Raw genomic sequence first — 21,030 nt, 5'->3', positions numbered from 1 at the left:
AAACCTAATTACTAATAGGTTTGAATAGCAATATCTATTTTTCTTGCTTAGAAAAATCTTAGAAAATTACTACAGCAAAGTACTACCCTAAGTAGTCTACTATCAGATTTTCATGGTATTTGAATGAGTGGATTAGCCTACACAAAAATAACAAGCTATGGCATGATTATGAACATAAAAATACTTTGAACTGTGAAAAGTGTCAAACAGCAGAGTTAGTATTTTTCATAGGTTCTTCATAGCATACAATGACTGTACAAAAATTATCACATGCATGTTTTATACAAAGTTTGCTCTCTAGCTAAAATAACAAAAATCAGCCATTAAAGGTACTTGAACTACACCTCAAAATTTTCCCACAGCACACGCATGAAACATATTTTTCCTAGGAAGTACATTACATAAGAAGATTAACAAACTTGAAAATCATATTTTTCTGAAGCCTATAGATTTTTCTACACATTTTCAAGTTATCAGCAATATACATGATTAAATAAAATTCTACAGAAAAGTATCTCAAAAATGACATGCAATAATTTTCCCAAGTAGATCTGATGATGAGGAACCTAGAAAAATTTATTTCAATAGATTTGGAGCAACTTTGAGTATCCAAACATTTTTCAAACCATTTCTATTTTCAAATAATAAAGAATAATTAAAATCGAATACTCCTATTGCTACTGGGCCAGCCCGCTGGAATCAGCTGGCCCACGGCCACATTTGGCCTATGCGGCCCGAGCGAAGGGAAGGGGGAGGCGGCCCGATAGGGCGTCGGCCCATGGCCTCTCGGTTTGTCTCGGCCGAGGCGAAGGCACGCCGGCGCTGCGACGTCGCGGCGGCGTGGCTCGGCCAAGGGGATCGGTGGCCATTGCCGGCCATGGCAGGGCGAGCTAGCGGGTGCATGCGGTTCACGAGAAGCTAGCGAATGCGGTAGGGTAGCTAGGCAGGGTTGGAGAAGAGGAGGAAGGGGCCTTCCATGGTGGCCGAGCATGGCGACGCCATGGCCGGCGGTGGTGAGGTGCGAGACGTCACTACCTGAGCTCGGTAGTCAGCGCAAACATGAGCATGACTTGAAGGAGAGCGAGGCAGAGCTGCAGGCGCGTGCTTGCTGGCCGAGGTGGAGGAGCCGCGGCGGATTTCGCCGGCGGGTGCGGTGGCGCGGCGAGAGGCAGAGTTAGGGGCGCTCGGCTCTAGCGGAGAGGAGAGGCAGCGCGGGAATGAGCCAGCGAGCACACTGGCTTCGGCAGGAGTAGGCGGACGCGTGGGCGCGGGCGTAGGCCGGCTGCGATGAGCGGTGGCGTCGACGGCGCATGGCCGCCACGCGGCGGGCAAGCTCTGCCGCGGTCGGGCGCGGCGCGGCGCGTCAGCGGGCAGGCGCGCGCGGAGGCAGGCCAGGCGCGCGGTGCTGGGCTGGGCTGGGCCAAGGCGAGGCACGTGGCGCTGCGCGAGGTTGGCTGGGCCGGCTTCGGCCGTGGGCCAGAAGCGAGGCGGCGGCCCGTGAAGGAGAAAAAGCCTTTTTCATTTGTATTTTCAAGGAATTTTTAAATGCCAACTTTCAAATATTATTTTGAGCAAGAAAATGACATCTTTTGAAAATGTACCAAAAATGAAAGTTGATTAGAATTTAATTCTCTACAACTTTGCTTTTATGACCAAAGCCAAATTCTTTCTAGATTTTGAATTGTAAAATCAAAGTCCATGTTTAACTCAAAATCCTAATTTTTGGGAAATTACTTTGGAAGCAAAATTTTGAATTACTTTGAATACAAACCTTGCTCCAAAAATTGAACTAAACATTTCTAGATGATTTACCATGATAGCCAAACAAGTTCTACTAACCTAGCAAGCAAAATCAGGGCAAAACAATTCTAACTAAGGTATGCAACATTCAGGTTTCACAACATGTTTCAAATGTTTCGAAGCAGTGTTTCAATTGTTATTTACATGATTAGGCATGTATGATTAGGATGCTTGATGATGCATGATATGTATGATTTGCAGTGCCTAAATGCAGGCATAACACCGGGGTGTTACAGCCCTCCCCCCTTATAAAAAATCTCGTCCCGAGATTTGGGTTATGAACCATTTGTTATAAAAATCTTCATAAGCTTTTTGTAGATACTCTCCCGTTTCCCAAGTTGCATCTCCTTCATCATGATGATCCCACTGTATCTTATATGTTTTCACCACACTATTCCGAGTAGCACGTTCCTTAGTGTCCAATACCCGGACTGGTTGTTCACGATACACCAAATCTGATTTGAGTTGGATACCTCAAGGTTCTATTCTTTCCTCCAGGACACGCAAACATTTCTTGAGATGTGATACATGAAAAACTGGGAAAATGGTACTCATTGTTTCCGGTAACTCTAACTTGTAGGCTACCGGACCTCTTTGTTCCAAGATCTTGTATGGTCCTACGAATCTCGCGGTAAGCTTTCTTTGGACTCCAAACCTTTTCTTCTTCATTGGCGTGACTTTCAGATAAACATAGTCACCAACTTCAAACACAAGGGGTCTCCTTCTTCTGTCTGCATATGTCTAGTTATGTTGATCTCATGGGGTATTCTAGTTTTTGTGTATGTCTAGTTACTAATGGTGCTAAGGATGGTATATTGGTGCACTCCGATTGGTATCACGCTTCAAAGGTCCATCTCTTATACCTTAGCATCATTTGGTAGAAATTGACTCCTATATTTCCTATCTAAGCATATGTGTAAAGCTACAATCCAAACTCTTAGCACATATGTAGGGGGAGCAATTACTACCATATGGAGTTCATGAAACTTGCCTATACCCTTTACACATGGTAAATATGCTTGGGCAAGCAACATGGATTCAAATGAACTTTAATTCATATCTTTATATAAGGGTTGTCATCAATTACCAAAAAGGGGGAGATTGAAAGCTCTAGTTTTGTTTTGGTTAATTGATGAAACCCTAAGTGCTAACCTAATTTATCAAGATGATTATGAGATAGGTAGCACTACTCCAAGTGATGAAGCAATGGTGAAGATCATGACAATGGTGATGGCATGGTGATGGTCAAATGCTTAAACTTGGAAACGAAGAAAGAGAAAAACAAAAGGCTCAAGGCAAAGGTATAAAATGTAGGAGCCATTTTGTTTTAGTGATCAAGACACTTAGTGAGTGTGATCACACTTAGGATAGATAGCCGTACTATGAAGAGGAGTGAAACTCGTATCGGAATGCGGTTATCAAAGTGCCACTAGATGCTCTAACTCATTGCATATGCATTTAGGATCTAGTGGAGTGCTAACACCCTTGAAAATGTTTATGAAAATATGCTAACACTTGTGGGATTCGGCGCTTTCGGGAAAATGAAATGTCTATTTTCTATTGCGCCGGATGCAAAATTCTTGGTGGTTGGCACATTTGAGCAAGGGTGAAGAAGTTAGAGTTGAAATGGAGTTGGTCGAAATGATGCTGGCATCGGTCCACTGACCAGACGCTGGGTCACTCAGTGACCGGACGCTGAAAGGCTGCGTCTGGTCGAGCTGTCAGATGGCACAGTGGCTAGGGATGATCACCGGATGCTGGCTGCGTCCGATCAAGGTGGACCGGATGCGTCCGGTCGAAAAAACATGCCTCGAGGAGCTTACTGGAAACGACCGGACGCTGGGGCTTTAGCGTCCGATCAGTTTTGACCGGAGCGTCCGGTCAGCTTCATAGCCGTTGAAATCTGATGAACAGCGTTTGAAGCTGGTGACGCGTGGCATCCATCGGGCGACCGGACGCTGAGGGCCAGCGTCCGGTCGGTATGACCGGAGCGTCCGGTCAGAGCATGTTTTGCCCAGTAAAGGGGTACAACGGCTCTATTTGATGGGGGCTCTATTTATAGCCCCATGGCCGGCTCAAGGGATATCTCTTGCACATTTTCATTGACATAGCAACCTTGTGAGCTTAGCCAAAGCCCTCCCACTCATCTCCATCATTGATCCATCATCATTGTGAGATTGGGAGAGAATCCAAGTGCATTGCTTGAGTGATTGCATCTAGAGGCACTTGGTATTCATGTTGCGCTGCGAATTTCGCTTGTTTCTCTTGGTGGTTGCCACCACCTAGACGGTTGGAGCAGCGGTGAAGGATCGGCACGAGTTGGTGATTGTTCGTGGCCGCCTTCGATGATTGTGAGGGGAGTTGTGCCTTCCCCGGTGGAGCATCGAAAGGTAACTCTAGTAAATTGTTCGTGTCATTGAGTTACCTCACTTGTGGGTCGGTTCTTGCGGTGTCCAATCGTGTGGACGAGGTTTGTGAAACACCTCTTAGACGCCGAACCACCAAGTGTTGGTCGACACAACGGGGACGTAGCGTGTTGGCAAGCACGTGAACCTCGGGAGAAAATCGATTGTCTCTCTTCTTTGTCATTCTCCCGGTGATTGGCTATATATTCATCTTGTGATTGGTTCATCCCCTACATGTCGGTATAATCACTCTACTCACTCATTTACATTCTTGCAAACTAGTTGAGCTCTTTAGAGTAGCAAGGTTGAGAGCTCTTAGTGAGTAATTACATAGCTAGTTTGTGTGCCTAAGTATTCATTGCAACTAGAATTGTTGGATATGTGGCTTGCAACCCTTGTAGAGCTAGAGCAAGTTTGCATTACGCTATTTGTCATACTAATCAAATTGCTCTAGTTGATTTATAGATTTTTAAATAGGCTATTCACCCCCCCTCTAGCCATATTAGGACCTTTTAGCTGGGCCAAGGCGAGGCGCGCGGCGCTGCGCGAGGCTGGCTGGGCCGGCTTCGGCCGTGGGCCAGAAGCGAGGCGGCGGCCCGTGAAGGAGAAAAAGCCTTTTTCATTTGTATTTTCAAGAAATTTTTAAATGCCAACTTTCAAATATTATTTTGAGCAAGAAAATGACATCTTTTGAAAATGTACCAAAAATGAAAGTTGATTAGAATTTAATTCTCTACAACTTTGCTTTTATGACCAAAGCCAAATTCTTTCTAGATTTTGAATTGTAAAATCAAAGTCCATGTTTAACTCAAAATCCTAATTTTTGGGAAATTACTTTGGAAGCAAAATTTTGAATTACTTTGAATACAAACCTTGCTCCAAAAATTGAACTAAACATTTCTAGATGATTTACCATGATAGCCAAACAAGTTCTACTAACCTAGCAAGCAAAATCAGGGCAAAACAATTCTAACTAAGGTATGCAACATTCAGGTTTCACAACATGTTTCAAATGTTTCGAAGCAGTGTTTCAATTGTTATTTACATGATTAGGCATGTATGATTAGGATGCTTGATGATGCATGATATGTATGATTTGCAGTGCCTAAATGCAGGCATAACACCGGGGTGTTACAATAGTCTTTAGTTTTTAAAACAAAAAATAAAAATGGGCTCTATTTCATTAATATGTGTTCAAGTAGTTGTAGCCATAGCTTTATTTAATTGTTGCAAGTGTATTTTTCAACTGTTGAAACAAGCTTCTATTGGTTTAGCACTTCGCTCATCTTTCTTCTAGTAGGTTTTGATTATACATTGGTTGTGGTAATTATATCGCCTTTTCTATTCTACAAGGCCACCTTTCATTGAGATCGATGTCTTCCATGTTACATACGATGAGTTTTATGACTCCTTCAAGCCAAGGGGATTGGTTGGTAACAATGTAATGGCCTTGTGGAGTTACCGGTTCAATCTTGACCACCTTCAATTGTATGAAGAGAAAAAACAAGAGATATAAAAATTGCTTTCCCCCAGTTGGCCACGGTAATAATACAATACTTGTGACTTTCTATTTCAAACTGAATTTCTAGAACTCATCTTTTATTTAGCTTTTTTTTTTCTTTTTATGTGTGCTGGACAGGACTTCATGAGTGTGGATCCAGCTTCATTCAGACATGATGGGACTTGCAAGAACATTTACACCAAGATAAACAAAAAATAGACTATTGCCAAGATGGATCTGGTACGTGAGCTGTATATACATTATTTGGTTTCAATGAAATACAATTAACGATGTTGTCAAAGGTGCCACATTAATTTATTTAATTTTACATAACCATGCTATGCGGATGTTCTTTCCGATAGTATTTGAGAACCACTGGGTGCTTCTTTGTGTTAGTATGTTCATGAAGCAAATTGCTTTCTTCGACTCTTTGAGTGCCTCTAAGGAGAGCACATATTTGAAGCGTGCCCAGAACTTGGTAAGTGGCTTCCTTGCTGTATCCTATGTTTTCTTCGGTGTTCAAGTAGCTTTTTACTTTTAGTTGTTGCACATTCATTCCACCTTTGTTGAAATAGCTCTTGATTACCTGTTGCAACATATTTGTGGTTTTTGGTGTAAATTTCAACACATGTGATGACATATGATGTGCATATGATTTAGCTAGCAAGCTGAAAAATACCAAATAAGAGGATTCTAAAAATTTAGTGTCACCTGGTTTTTTCTAATTTGTCACCGCCTCTTGTACATGTTGCATATTCATTTTTCAGTTGTTGAAGTAGCTCTTGATTATATGTTGCATGTATATTCCTGAATTATTTCATTGTTTTTCATATTTAGAATTTTGCAGCCACAACACTAAAACATGGGGTCCTCAAAACTGACGTGTCTCGTTTTGACTGGATCTACCCTATAGGATATCCTAAACAAAAGAATTTGTATGTTTCTAATTTAGCATGTCCCTCCTTATCATTATCGCCTAATGATTGCATGTTCACATGTTTTATTGTTCCTTTTTCTTAAAAGGTTTGACTGCGGGCTATACACAATGGATTATATGGACACATGGGATGACAAGAAGATTGTAGTTTCATCACTTGAGAAACTATGTGTTTCCATTCTAAAATTTTCTTATTTTTGCAACTCCTATTTTTATCTCTAAATATGCTTGCTCAGTTTTGCTCTCCTTTCTTTTTTTCATTATCTCTCTGCCCAGAGGTCGGTGCTAGAGTACAGGAAGCACGCTGCTGCACTACTCCTATCAGAACGCAATGTGGTTAAGCTAGATGACTTTGTGAAGAAGTATGATGCCAAGAAGACCTAATCAAATTGACGCTATGTACCTTAGGAGGTGTCAGGAGAACAATGTGCATTGAAACACCTAAATTCTTGTAAATAAGGAGTCTTGTTATGCTATGTGGCAATATGTGAATGCTTGTAATCTTAGGTCATCATACCCTGGAAACATCTTGGCATGATGTTGATCTACTTTTGGTAGCAACTAAAGTATGCTAGTGTTGCAATGTTGTGTACTGTGAACATCTTTCTAAAAATGTTGGTTAGTTCTTTTAGCTTGTGCTGCAACATTTCTTTTTCTATTGGTCCATGCTTGTCAATGTTTGTCCACTTTTGCAACAATGTTTACCATATGCACGATCTGGTAGTCAACATTTGCTGATGCATGGCCACATTTTTCAGATATAACGGTAGTGAGACTCAGCTGTTTCATTAGAGCATTTCAGATGTAACAGTAGTGAATTTATGCTGTTTCATTAGAGAATTTTCAGATATAATAGTAGTGAGACTCGGCTGTTTCATTAGAGCATTTCAGATGTAATAGTAGTGAAATTTTGCTGTTTTCATGACCACATTTTTTAGATGTAACAGTAGTGAGACTCGGTTGTTTCATTAGAGCATTTCAGATGTAACAGTAGTGAAATTATGCTGTTTCATGATCACATTTTTTTAGATGTAACATATGATTCAGGAAGACCAAAGGATAAAGTGAAAAGGAAGAAGAGCATTGTGCAGCAAGTGAGGGAGAAAGCTAATGTTATACGACAAGTTCCCAATTCCACCATGGAAATCAGAAAGCACGGCCATGATTTGCTTGGTGCTAATGTTCCTATGGTGGAGTGTCTTTAGAAGCTCATAATCTGCAAACAAAATGCGCCGATGGGACCTTAGCTGTTTCCTTCTTCCAATCTTCTTCACCAAGGGATGTGTGTGTTCTGCTTTCATCACAACCACTCTCCATTTATCGTCCCACAGACCAACTACCATATGTGCCTTGTAGTCGTATTTCTTGACAGTGCTGCACTTCTTTGACGCTGTAGTCAGTACAGCCGAAGAACTCTTCTTCTTTGAGGCCTTAGCTTGTGCTACATCTTTGGTCGAGCTCTCTCTTTGAGGCCTTAGCTTTTGATACATCATTGATTGTCGTGCTAGTTGAAGTGTTGTCCTCCTGCTCACTATTTGGCCTTCTGACATGTGTGCACTCAAATTCCTTCCTAATAGGCTCCTTAGTAACAGTACTGTTCCTTGATGATGCAACGTAGATTCTAAAACCCATTTTGAATGCATAAGCATTATAAACTCTCCTCGCTTCTTCAACACTGTCAAATTCCATGCCCACAAATGGCACAACAGGCTGTGAACACACAACATCTTCTTCTTCATGGTAATCTTCTTCTTCATACGACACATCCACGTCAATATAGCCTTACACATCAGTGGCATTGTTGGAGACACTCTGATTGATATCAATTTCACCTTGGCCCTGCAAAACAATGATGCAAAAGTTTTAAGCATGACACACATATGCACCCTCCTTAAAGGAAATTAATGAAACAATGCTTGATGTAGTAAAAAGATCTTACTTCAGCAACAATTCCACATGATGTATGAACAATTGTGTGACTGCAATTGTTATTGCTCGAGCTTGCGGCATTTTGTGGCAGTCCAACAAATGTTTGTTGTTGCATGCTGGCACTATTTACATCCTGCATATACCCCATGTTGCAAACTGCATAAGTAGATGTTTCACGTGCTATAATTCTATGTTTTCTTAGTACAAACATGAAGACAAACAACCATGGACTAGATCAAATGAACACAGTAAATACATCATAAATTCGAGGTCATCCTGCTTTACACCCCATGTTGCAAACTGCATAAGTAGATGTTTCACGTTCTATAATACTCTATTGCAAATGGTAATCTGCATACAGTCTGCTACAGATAAGAACAAGGAACTATCCACTATTGCAAGCATAGGTCGGAAGAAGCTAGAAATCGTAGATCTTACCTTAGCCACGCCATGAACAGATATGGGAACGCTCCTAGAAATGGCAGCTGTGAGATCTCCATCTAATTGACGAACTGTTAATCTGCTGCTCGAAGCACCTCCTCCATGAGTTTGCTTGAACAAATCCGCCGAATCGTTTGCAACGATTGGGGGTGGGCGATGTGCATAGGGATGATTCTCTGGGGGAAACTCGATTTGTTGAAGTAGGTGAGACATTAGGGATCGATTGTTGCAACGATTGTCGAGCGGCGCGCGGCGCGGAAGAAGCCGCGCTCGAGCGGCGCGCGCAGCGGGGAAGAAATACGGTCGACCAGAGCAGCACGCGACGGGAAGAAAAGAAAGCAAGATTTCTGGACCGTTCGATACATGGGCTATGTGCTGGGCTTGCGTCCACGTGTACCGTCCGATGGATCGATATCCATCGGATGTTCGGGTGCCGGCACTCCCCAATCGAAAAGGGCTCCAAATCAAAAACCAAAAGGACACCACGTAGGCAGCCATGACTGAGCATATATATATATATATATATATATATATATATATATATATATATATATATATATATATATAGAACTACTATCCTGTAGCTGACTACAGAATAACTTATTCTATAGCCACTTTGAGTTACGATAATTACTATGTTATTTTACGAGATTATAGTAACTCCTTACTAAGTGGTTTAATATAACGTTATGGTAAATATCCCCATGTGTTATAGTAACCCAACTATCGTAAATATGTATTTATATTATGGTAAATTAGTATATAAAATTATAGTAAATGGAGGTGGCTACAGAATAACTTATTTTGTAGCCGGCTACTGAATAGCCTCTCCCTATATATATATATATATATATATATATATAATCAAATCAAACAAACAAGATAATTATACATGTGAATCTTATCATAGACCGTGCATGGGTCGGCGACAACATCAAAGTCGACGGTACCGTGCCAGAGGTCTCAGCCGGTCCATGGAGCCGCGTCCCCCGCGGCAGGCCGCGCCAACCGACGCCTGCTCTCACTGCGCCCGCCTCATTGATCTCCGTCATGGGCGTCGGTAATGACACCTCCACGGTCCGCTCGCACCGGTCTCTTGACCTCAACCTCCTAACGCCACTCGACGATGCCCATGACCTCTGCACGGAGCTGCGGCTCTGAGCGATTCGGGTCCACGAACAGGAACACTGAACACCAGCAGTGCAAGGATAAAGGCGGTTTTTGCTTTGGTTTCCGGTTTGACTTGTCGTGATCGAGTTGATGAGAGCAGTCACCGTACTATTCTATACGCGATACGAATAGCATTACGGGGTGTTCGATCCGAAGGGGTGTTTAGTTCACCCAAGATCCAAACTTTGGCACTATGTAAATAGAAGATTCTCTGTCACATCAAATTTACGGTACATGCATAGAGTACTAAATATTGACGAAATAAAAAACTAATTGCACAGTTTGATTGTACTTTACGAGATAAACATTTTAAGTCTAATTAGTCAACGATTGGACAATTATTACTAAATACAGTAAATTTGCCGGCGCCGCAACTAAACGAGGGCGAAGTCCAGATGGCTGTTCGGCTGGCTGGTTGGTGGCGGGCTGGCCGGGCAGCCCTCACGAATCACTGTTCATATAAACAGTATTTTTCTCTCACAATAATTAGCTGAAACAGTATTTTGATTTATTTTTTCAGTCCTACCGAACAGGCTACAGAGGTGTTAGACTGGGTGTCGGATGGGATGTTTAAAAAATAAATTACAGAATTCTTTAGTAATTCATGAGACAAATTTATTAAGTCTAATTAATCCATCGTTAGCGTATGTTACTGTAGCATCGTATTGTCAAATTATGGACTACTTAGACTTAAAAAATTCGTCTCACAAAATAGTTTCAATCTGTGTATTTAATTTTGTAATTAGTCTATATTTAATACTTTATGTATGTATCAAATATTCGATGGGACAACGACTAAAATTTAGGACATGGAACCATTGACGATAATTTCAGCTACTGTCAGAAGATTAATTCAGAGATCGCATTAGAAACTACAAAACGTGTCAGCTCCTCACATAGAAGCCACCACGTCGCTCCAAATTCCCTCGGCCACTTGAAGCGGATTCTCGCTTCCGGCCGCTTCTCTCGATTTTGGTTAGCTTCTCTTGATTCTGCTCTGCTTCCCGCTTTTCATCAGAATCCAAATAATCAAATATATACAGCAACTTCCGCTTCTCCTTCTCACCCCCTCCTCTCTCTCTTCGCTTTCTCTCCCTCGTTCTCCCCACGCTGCGGGCAACGGCGCCGGGGGCGAGCGGGCCGGCGGCGGCGGCGGCCGCCCTCCTCCTCCTCCTCCGCCCTCCCTCCCCTTCCTCTCCTTCCCTCCCGAGGCGACGGCGGACGCGGCGAGGCGGCGGCGCCCCTCGCGGGCGGCGCGCCGGCACGGTTGGGGCCCGGCGGCCCCCTCCGTCTCCCCATCCTCCGCGCGGGCTCCTCGATGCCTCCTCCGCGGGGGAGCGTGCGCTCCTCCGGTCAGCGAAACCCTAGGTATTATGCCGGACTGGCTAAACCCTAAACTCCCCTCGCTCCCGACGTGGCTGTGTGGCACATCGGCTGCTCGGGAGGCCCCCGGCGCGGCGCCTCCTCGTCCACGCTCTACGGCGCCCTGACCGACGACTCCATGAATGGTACCTCATGTGTCTCCTCTTTCTTGAGTTAGATTTTTGATTCTCTGTTGCTTAATTCATAATTGTTTTATCACCGGATTCTTTGACATCACTCTTGCCTGTTCTAGGGTTAGGATTTAGGCCCAGCTTTAGGTATGAGGAATTCGTTATAGGGTGACCCAACTTTAGGTATGAGGAGCTTGGTATGAGGAGCTTCCTTGCGATTGTAGCATGCAGTGTTCAAGGATTACATAGATTTATGCTTATTTTATACTTTCTGTGCAGGTCCTATGTCGTTACAACAAATTACTTTCTTTTAACTAAAATATGATGTGTTCTGGTATGCTCCATGATCCCCATGCCCTTTTTCCTATGGTCTTACATTCATGTTTCCTTCAAATTTGAGATCAAATTGATAGCCGAAAGTTTTAGTTTCACAATTTTTTAGTCACATGCACTTTTGCTATGTTGTCTTACATTCATGCTTCCTATGGTCTTACATTCATGCTTTTTCAAATGTGGGATAAAATTCATAGCCTAGAGTTCTAATTTCTCATTTTTTCAAATTTTGACTTTGGTATTGTGTGCTTCTACATATAACGTTTTGTTCTTTTTCTGGTGCCAGTTAGAAGCCTAAATATCTTAGTCTAAATAGACTACACGTCGTGCCTTGTGCCTTTTTAATTCATCCCGGTGCTCATATTTTCTACTCCCTTTATTTATGTTGGTAGCTAAATGTCTAATGGATCAACTATTTCAAACCACTCTACCACTGCATCCTGGTTCTATGGTGCCTCTTAAGTCATGTACACACCTATATATATCTAATGTTTCCTTCATTTTATGGTGGCGGTTATACAAGTCTAAAATATCTTAGGCTAAAAGAAAAAATCACGCCTTGCCTTGCCCTCTTAAGCCATTATTAAATATCTTATCCTTTTTTTTTGCCTAATCTTCCTTTTTATTGTTGATAAGAAATTCAGCTACACATGGCAACAAGCAGAACACTGCTAATTAGTGAGTTTGTGGAAAACAAACAAACAGTAGCGCCATCGCTGGAGTCGTTTCCCAATGTACCTACGCTCCTATGCAACTCAGTAAATTTTCCTCAATTGTGCTGCCTCCTGTTCTAAAGTTGGAGACTCTATTGCATGATGTGTTTTCACCAAGTGAATGGAATTTAGAATTTGGTAATTAGATCACATGCACAGTTCTATCATTACAAATTGAGTACCTGCTTCTTGAAGGCCAAGCATGCAGTTACTTTACCTTATATGAAATAAAGTGGTGGTTACCTCACAGGAAAATAAATCTCAACTTAAACATGTTAAGGTTTCAGTTTTTATATGAAATAATGTAGCCCTTACAGCAGCCAATGAAATCCCGACATACCCTATAGACAAACTAGCCCCTAGAGCAGGCAACGAAAAGGTACATCTAACTGCAACATGTCTGGTGGCCATGAGTGATGTTACAGTTTATTCTATAATGTTAGAATCTACCTGTGATGTATGTGGTGGCAGTTTGGTTTCCTACATGCATAGTTTGTACATAGCTTCTTTCATTTATGCAGGCCTGAACATGTATGGTTGCTTTCATATGATATCTAGGCTGAGCACTGTTGTCACCACAATTTTACACGTTGAAGTACTTTCTGAAGATAACGTTTTCTGATAGCATATACTTTCTTTGTTTGTTTTAGGCTGTAGCGGTATCTCAATATGAACAAGAGTCAATGAGATCGGTACATTAAAGAAGGAAAAGCTCTGCATCTGCCTATCCGGCTCATTTGCAGCTCAGGTAAAAAAAAGGTGTTTCTGTACATCCTCAAATCAGCTTTATTGTGCTGACGATGCTTCCCAAAATTCTTGATATAGTGCCTTGACAAGTTTCTCTTCTTTATTGGCCTTCAAAGGTTTAAATCCACATACACATGCTTCCTGTCCGATTGGTATTACCAATTTGAGTGTCACTGCAATCACTTAACTGTAGTCCTACTGTTTGTTATACTGTACAGTGCCCTTACATGCTCTCAATTGTGGGTATTTGATTTCATAGCACACAAAAAAAATCAGAAGCAGCATGTACATATAATTTTCATGCTTGTCATTACCAGGCTCACATACCACCGGTATGGAATGGTGTCTCACCTGCTGCTGAGAGCAGGTGTTGCGTGAGCACATGCGAGTAAGCTTTCTACCAACATATCAATTTTCTATTTTTGATTTGGGAACCGTAGCTTGCTGCCAGCTAACTATTGTCAAATTCATGTTTCCCTCAAAATTTCAGTGTTCAATTACTTGAGTTTGACATTATAGAACTGGATTTCATCAGAAAGAGAGGACAATGATATAGTGAATTGACTATTCCGTTGTGATTTGGGAACCATTGCTTGTCGCCAACTAACTATTATGAAATTTTTATTTCCCCAGAAATTTAATCCTAGATTAGTCAAATCTGTGGTTACAGAAATGAATTTCTTTGGAAAAAAAAGGAAACTGATGTAGTGGATTACCTCTTTCATTGTAGAATTAAATTTGCTCTTAGGTTACAAATACACGTGACGGGCCGGGCAACATACAACCTGCATAAAATGTTAAGTTCCTGACCCTCTCTCTATCTGTCTTAAAAAGGTGGTGTTATCAAACATCGTCCTTGCAGGTTAGCTCCTGAGTCAGTGATTTGTTGAGTTTTTTAATCTTGCATTAACAGCTAAAAACTGGATTTTTTTAGTTTTAGAATCTTACGAGTTCTCTATTATTCTTGGATTTACTTTTTAGCTAGGATACGTAGAAAGCCTCAGTGCTTCACGACGGCCACTTTGGCTATGTTGCCGCATCTTCCTATCGTACCTTATTCCTGCTTGTTTCCTTCCTCGTCTTCCTTGCTATTGCATTGTTGTTGGCTTTCTTACTTCGCCAAGAAGTGATGTTCTCTTTGTGTTATGCCTGGCTATGGTTGTTTGCTTGCAGGGATGTTATTGTACAACATAGTTTACCTTCTTGGATAATTAGAGATCATAATGTTTGCTCCCGTTTTCGTAGAATATAATGATAGTGCACAACTCATCTTGCAAGCAGGAATGTGGTTGTGACCAATTTAGCTGTGGATTGCCCACCAGAATGTGGTTGTGACCAGCTTAGCTGCTGATCTTTGGTGCTTGATAAGTCAGAATATTTTTTGCCTTCCTCATGCCTCCTTTTCTTTAAAAGGCGCACTGCATTTTGATGATTTATTCCTATATAGGTGCTACATATAGATTATCACAGCATTCTTACTTTTCCTCTTATCATATTTCAAATACAGATTATAAACCATGGAGAAACCTTGCTGCAAACTGGCATTCCAAAGTGCCTTATAAAATCCTCCAAGAAGAGAAGTATGGCCGTCACTACCTATTTAAGTTTCTAGCTCTAAGGTACAGTGTTCCTTCGAATTATGAAGCTTTTGGATTTCCATCTGTGCTATATGTTGATGTTATATTGCTATATTTGCTAAATACATCATTCAATGCTCATGCTTATTTTCTCTGAGCTTAGAGGCATACTTAACTAATTTGGAATGAGCTATTGCTACAAGTTGTCATCTGCTACTATGTATTTGTGTGATCTAATAAAGTGCACAACCAGATTCAGCTGACTCATTAGGATTTCGCTATTTTTTATTCTAATCAATTCTATTCTGAGTTTCTGTGGGTAAATTTACCAATCAGTTTCTGGATGATGTCTTAAATGCAGACCATGCAAACTATATACTCCTGTTACATTGTATATGTTTAGTCTTTGTATATAGACATGGATCGATTTCACATGGCTGCACTCATTTCTTCTACCTATATTTTTCCAGAGTCGTCGCTGTCACAGCTGTGTTCGCCTTTGTCATTGTTGCAGGACTGGCCAGTCCCCTGCTTCTTGTTTCCCCGGTCCAGCCAACACAGACTGTTTTTAGGTGCTCCTTTCAGTTAACCTGCGTTTGTGAGCCTGTCTGTCTTCTAAATGACTGCCTTCATTGTGCTGCTTGAATTGCCCTTTGTTGCTTCAACAAGAATTAGCCAGTCCGTTCCATTCTAAAAAACCACGGTCATCAACCACGATTTCTGCTTTGCGGTCCTGTTTAGATACGATTAGATGTTCTTATCTGCACGGTCTGTTTGTGCCTTTACTGCCTATTCAGATGTTTCTTCATGTCTATGAACTTGATTGCCTTTTAAATTAGTTGCTTCAGCAAGGAACCACCATTTTGCCCTTTAGGAATCCAGCAACGTTAGTTCCTGCTCTAAATTTGCTTACTCCATATAGTACCTCAGTTTAGTTGTTGGGTTATTAAAAATTGGGGACATGAAATGGTCATGCCGTTGGCTCTGAGGAACTCTGAAACTCATAGACTAATTTTTTCAAAATATTTGGCAGTATCTACGGGCTTGGTTCTATGAATGCTGCTATTTTTCACATTACATGTTCTTGTTGATCCCTTTATACTTATGAAAAGTAACTTACAGGATACACGTAACAATAATTCAGATTATTTCTTTACCGAGGTGCTCTCTAGATTATTTTATACCTTTGTCCTCTCTTGTTGCACAAATGATTTACCTGCATATAGGCGGTGTGCTTCCCACCCCTCAACTCAGTTAATTCTTTGATTTATGTTATTTCCTGATGATTCTTTCAACGGCATTGGCATCAACCTGGTACGTGCTCTCCTATTTTTGTCCAATTGAATCTTCAGGTTACATGAGCCTACATATTAACTTAAATATAGATCAGTTCAAAATTTCTTCCATTATTTTTCGTATCCTAATAAGATGTACCTTTAAGTTATATATTTATTATGCTTTATCACCAGTAAAATGTATTGGCTGCAATGACATGTTCCCAGCATACTATGGTGATCATGAAAATGACGCACATCTATCTGACTCCTCAGGTATAGCTAAAATAAATCTAAACAGTATATCATCTAAACAATTGATAGCCTCGGCACTCTACACCTCTTCTTTACTACTATACACCACATCGAGTGCATGTGCCACTACCAAGACTCAGGTACACTGATCTTCCCTAAACACTCACCACCTTTATTATACACTTTAAATACTAGAGGTAACGCACACATCTAGATGCATACACAGATTCATCCAGCAGCTCCTGACGTTTCAAACAACACAAGAAGATACTGCCAGATGACAAGATCAGTATTACCATATCAACAACCTGAAGCTTTCCATGTATAATATGCGTACTCATGTGCACACCACTACCACTACCTATGCTGTTCCCAAATGTGCTACAGCCATAAATTGTACAGTTAAGACGTTGGCAGGTCTGTACAATATAACTATCCAATGAACTCTACATCCACCTTTCGCATGTAACATATGCATCCTGGAAGTCCAAACTTATTATATTCCTGCAGATATGTATGCAAATGAACCGTACTTTTGTAAACCTGAATTTATTCACTTACGGGCGCACGCGAAGGCGCTCTGCCTTCAATAGTCATCTATATTCCCTTGATTGTGGATCAAGAGGTAATGAAAAATCAAATTTTCGTTATTTCCACATGGTTAATGAGAGTATGAGATAATTTCTTTAGATTTCCTTTCTGATTCGTCTTTGACTCTTTGAGCTGGTAGCAATGGAGCAGTACGGATATTTTAGTTTGCAGACGGCTATTATACATGATTAGCTATGTTACTAGGTTTGACAGTTTATCTGCAGTCCAAAAAAAGAAAAGAAAATGGTTGATACATAAAAATTGATTTCCTTTTTTATTTCACCTCAGCCGTGGAACAATACGGATACAATAATTACTGATGATAAATGATTAGGTCTAAGTAACCATGAAGTGCTTGATGATCTTGGGTCATCTTGATTTGGCGCTACAGTAAGCTAAATCGCATTATAGTTGGTAAAGGGTCTTGACACAGATATTTTAGGTTGCTTGGTGCTAGAGTTTGCTACGCCTAATCTTAAGCAAACCATGGCTGCCATAAAAATATCCAATTTTGAACCACTTAAAAGCGGATTCTCAGTCGCAGAATGCGACAATTGTGCCAAACGCCCCGTGGTTGCTGTGATTTAATTCTCCCTCACATCAGGCCATGGACCGTGGGATTTGAACTGGAGTTGTGATTTTTGATATCACAACTCACCACGGAGGGCATACCGAATTGCACGGTGGGCACGCACAAGCCGAACCAAACACGGTCAAAGTATGGCGAGCAAAATGTGGAATGTTATAAATGATTAGGTCTAAGTAACCTTGAAGTGCTTGATGATCATGGATCATCTTGATTCGGCACTACAGTAGTTTCAATTGCATTATAGTTCGTAAAGGATCTTGACACGGAGATATTTTAGGTTGCTTGGTGCTGGAGTTTGCTATGCCTAATCTTAAATAAACCGTGGCCGCCACAAAAATATCCAATTTCAAACCACTTAAAAGTGGATTCTCGGTCGCAGAATGCGACAATGGTGCCAAACTCACTGTGGTAGCCATGATTTAATTTTCTCCCCCACATCAGGCCATGGACCGCGGGATTTGAACTGGAGTCCTGATTTTTCGTATCACAACTCACCATGGAGGGCATACCGAATTGCACGGTGGGCACGCACAGGCCGAACCAAACATGGTCAAAGTATGCGCGAGCAAAATTGAAGCCACAATTGCGGCAAATGTTTAGCAAGAAAATAAGACCATGACGTGTGGGAAGGGTGCTAAGAAAGTGTGACACCATAATTGTGACAGTGAACCAAACAACTACCTAAAAAACTATGGCATGACTAACCTGTGACATAGCAAGTTGTCGTCATGAACCAAACAGACCCTAAGGCCCGTGGCCGTTCTTGGATTCTAAAAAAAAAAGATTTCCGTTGTAATGCACGGGTATATTTGCTAGTACTATATTAATGATAAATATTGTTTCATCTATCTAGATAGGTGGGCCTCAATAAATAAAAAAGCATATACCATTTATGATGATCAAACTGCTAGGATTCAATAAAGAGTCAATGAATGGCTAATAAAATTAATAAGTACCACATCAATAAAGGAAATAAAAAGAACATATATCCTTGGATTTTATGATGATCTAATAGCCTAGATTAAAACAGATAATTCATACCTTATACAATCAATAAATAATAAATTACGTGGCCATATATAAAATTCAAAAATATTTTGGATCATGAAATAAATCTATGTTATATGTTGCCACTAAAGAAAAACAGTCTTTCGTTTGCTTTAACAGGGAGGGCCTCCACTTAAACGAAAAACAAAAAGAACTTATATACCATTTGTGATGATCGAATGGATTAGATTAAACAAAGAGTCCATATCTAATATAATATAATTAATAGTTACCATATTAATAAAAAAACCACATTAATAAAAACAAAGAACCTACACTGTTGTATTTTTATTATCTAATGGGATAGATTAAACCATAGAATCCATGCCTTATCCAATTAAATAAATATAAATTTGCAATAATAAATTGAATAAAATAGCAATTTGACTTTCATTGGAGTTGTAAAGAAAATTATATACATAAACAGTCCATGTAAAGCATAATTACTAAAGGTAAGGTAATAAATTTGATTACAATATGAAAAATTAATGTCTTGTCTCCAAAATAATTGGAAAGATAATTTATATAAATCAATAGTACGTATAAATTAGAATTAGTGAAAATCCAAATTTAAAATTGCAAATTAGAAACGCAGTAGTTTTTCGAGACCGTGCCTCCGCGGCACATATAAAAAAGTAGTAGTTTGGTTCGAAAAACAAGTAAATAAAAACTTAGTATTAGTATAAGTTCATAGAAGTCAGTGTTTCGTTTTTAATGGTTAAACCTACCACATTAATCCTATACTACGAGACTGTAATAGACTAGCGATCTAAGGCTATCAAACGATAAATGAAAAATAAATAAAGAGCCCATCACATATAGAACAAATATAAAAAATATGGGCATCTATATATGTATATTGTAAAAAAATTAAGATTCAAAAATCATTTTACAAAAATTCATAAGAAAAATCTGTCTTGTAGTGCATATGTACTTTTCGTATGAGTTTTTCCGGATGGAGTTTGAATCAATTTTGTGATATCTATAGATGTAGGGTGTGTTTGGTAGAGCTTCTACCATATCTTCACAAAGCTGTTTATAGCTTCTCCAACCAAGCGGGTCTGGATAAAACAACTTGTCGGTGTTTTATAAACCAGACTAGTGAATTTATACGATTGCCGTGCTGCTATAGGAAGACGATGGTAGCATCCAACAAACATGAGGATTTATACTGGTTTAGGCCAGAGCCCTACGTCCAGCTTTAGAGATGATCAAGTACGTGTTCCTCGCTTGAATGTTCTGAAGTTTTTACAATGAAGGGGTGCAAGAATGGTGGAAGAGGTAGGAGAACTAGAGCTAGAAGATGGACTGCCCCAATGAGAGCTTCGAGAGTCCAGAATGGTGAAGAAGATGATGAGAGCTCTGGAAGGGTGCCCTGGCTGTCCTTATATAGAGTTCGGGGCCAGGTCACGTATAAAGAAGGAGGTTCTCCCACTGAGGGGACGTGAGCCTGAGGGAGGGAACCTAGCTAAGTTGGCTTTCAAGCTACACCGTCTTCTAGTGCACATCTGGACGTGGTTGTCATCTTGGTCTTGTGCCCATATCACGGCATGGCGTGACGGTGCTACAGTGCCATTCGTGGCGGCACTATGGGCACGTTGTGTTTTGCTAGCCATCCTGCACGACATGGTCTTCGTCGTGGCCTTCATCATCGCTTCTTGACCTCCTGAGGGCATCGTACAGGAGTTGGTAGTCGCCCTCAGGTCGTTGGTCGTCTTGTTAGCTTGTGGAGTTGGTGGCCACGATCCCGGGCTCCGGGGTTGTGGCCCCTGTTGGCTTGGATGGCCTCTAAGTCAAGGCCACCGTCGTGGATCCCATCCCATAGTGGGCGGAGTCGTGCATGTGTCTCGTCGGGCCATATTTGGATGGTGGATCATAGTACTAGCCGTCACCGATTGGCGGTGTTGTCTTGTCTCTGTTGCATGATGCAGAGATGGCGTCTGACCGGATCGAGGTGACCGCTGTCCCCTCGGTCCTCGCGGGGTCAGTGCGGCGTGCCTGCTTCTGTCAGTGCAGGCACGCTTGGCTAGACTCGATCTCACCCTGTTTTTCCCAAGGGCCGGGATAGTGGAGTGGTCGTGAGTCCTCGTGCAGCGTGCGACTGAGGCAGATGGAGGGGTCATGGCGACCCCGGCCTTAGTGTTTGGCCCGGTCCGCTTAGCTTAGCCAGACCTCGATCGTTTGGGCTTATACTTGCTAGCGTACTGTGGGCCTCCTGAGCGGCTATC

The 21,030-nt window shown here is 41.2% G+C and overlaps 1 long non-coding RNA gene across 4 annotated transcripts; it reads left to right on the top strand.

Annotated features, from left to right (window-relative positions):
• The first annotated feature begins 11,253 nt into the window (after positions 1-11,253).
• On the top strand, positions 11,254-17,024 carry LOC136549643 (uncharacterized). 4 transcript variants are annotated; one of them, XR_010781986.1, is made up of 8 exons: positions 11,254-11,691; positions 11,799-11,859; positions 11,956-12,010; positions 13,373-13,470; positions 13,787-13,857; positions 14,977-15,088; positions 15,517-16,715; positions 16,802-17,024. It is a non-coding gene; the product is annotated as an uncharacterized lncRNA (long non-coding RNA). The 4 variants fall into 4 exon arrangements; XR_010781985.1 differs by lacking the exons at positions 11,799-11,859; positions 11,956-12,010 and adding an exon at positions 12,646-12,767; XR_010781987.1 differs by lacking the exon at positions 11,799-11,859.
• The last annotated feature ends 4,006 nt before the right edge of the window (positions 17,025-21,030 follow it).

This window comes from Miscanthus floridulus, chromosome 4 (assembly GCF_019320115.1).
Source record: "Miscanthus floridulus cultivar M001 chromosome 4, ASM1932011v1, whole genome shotgun sequence".
In the NCBI taxonomy this organism is placed as follows: domain Eukaryota; kingdom Viridiplantae; phylum Streptophyta; class Magnoliopsida; order Poales; family Poaceae; genus Miscanthus; species Miscanthus floridulus.
The sequence above is the reverse complement of the archived record's forward strand: the minus strand, read 5'-3'. Positions and strand labels throughout refer to the sequence as shown.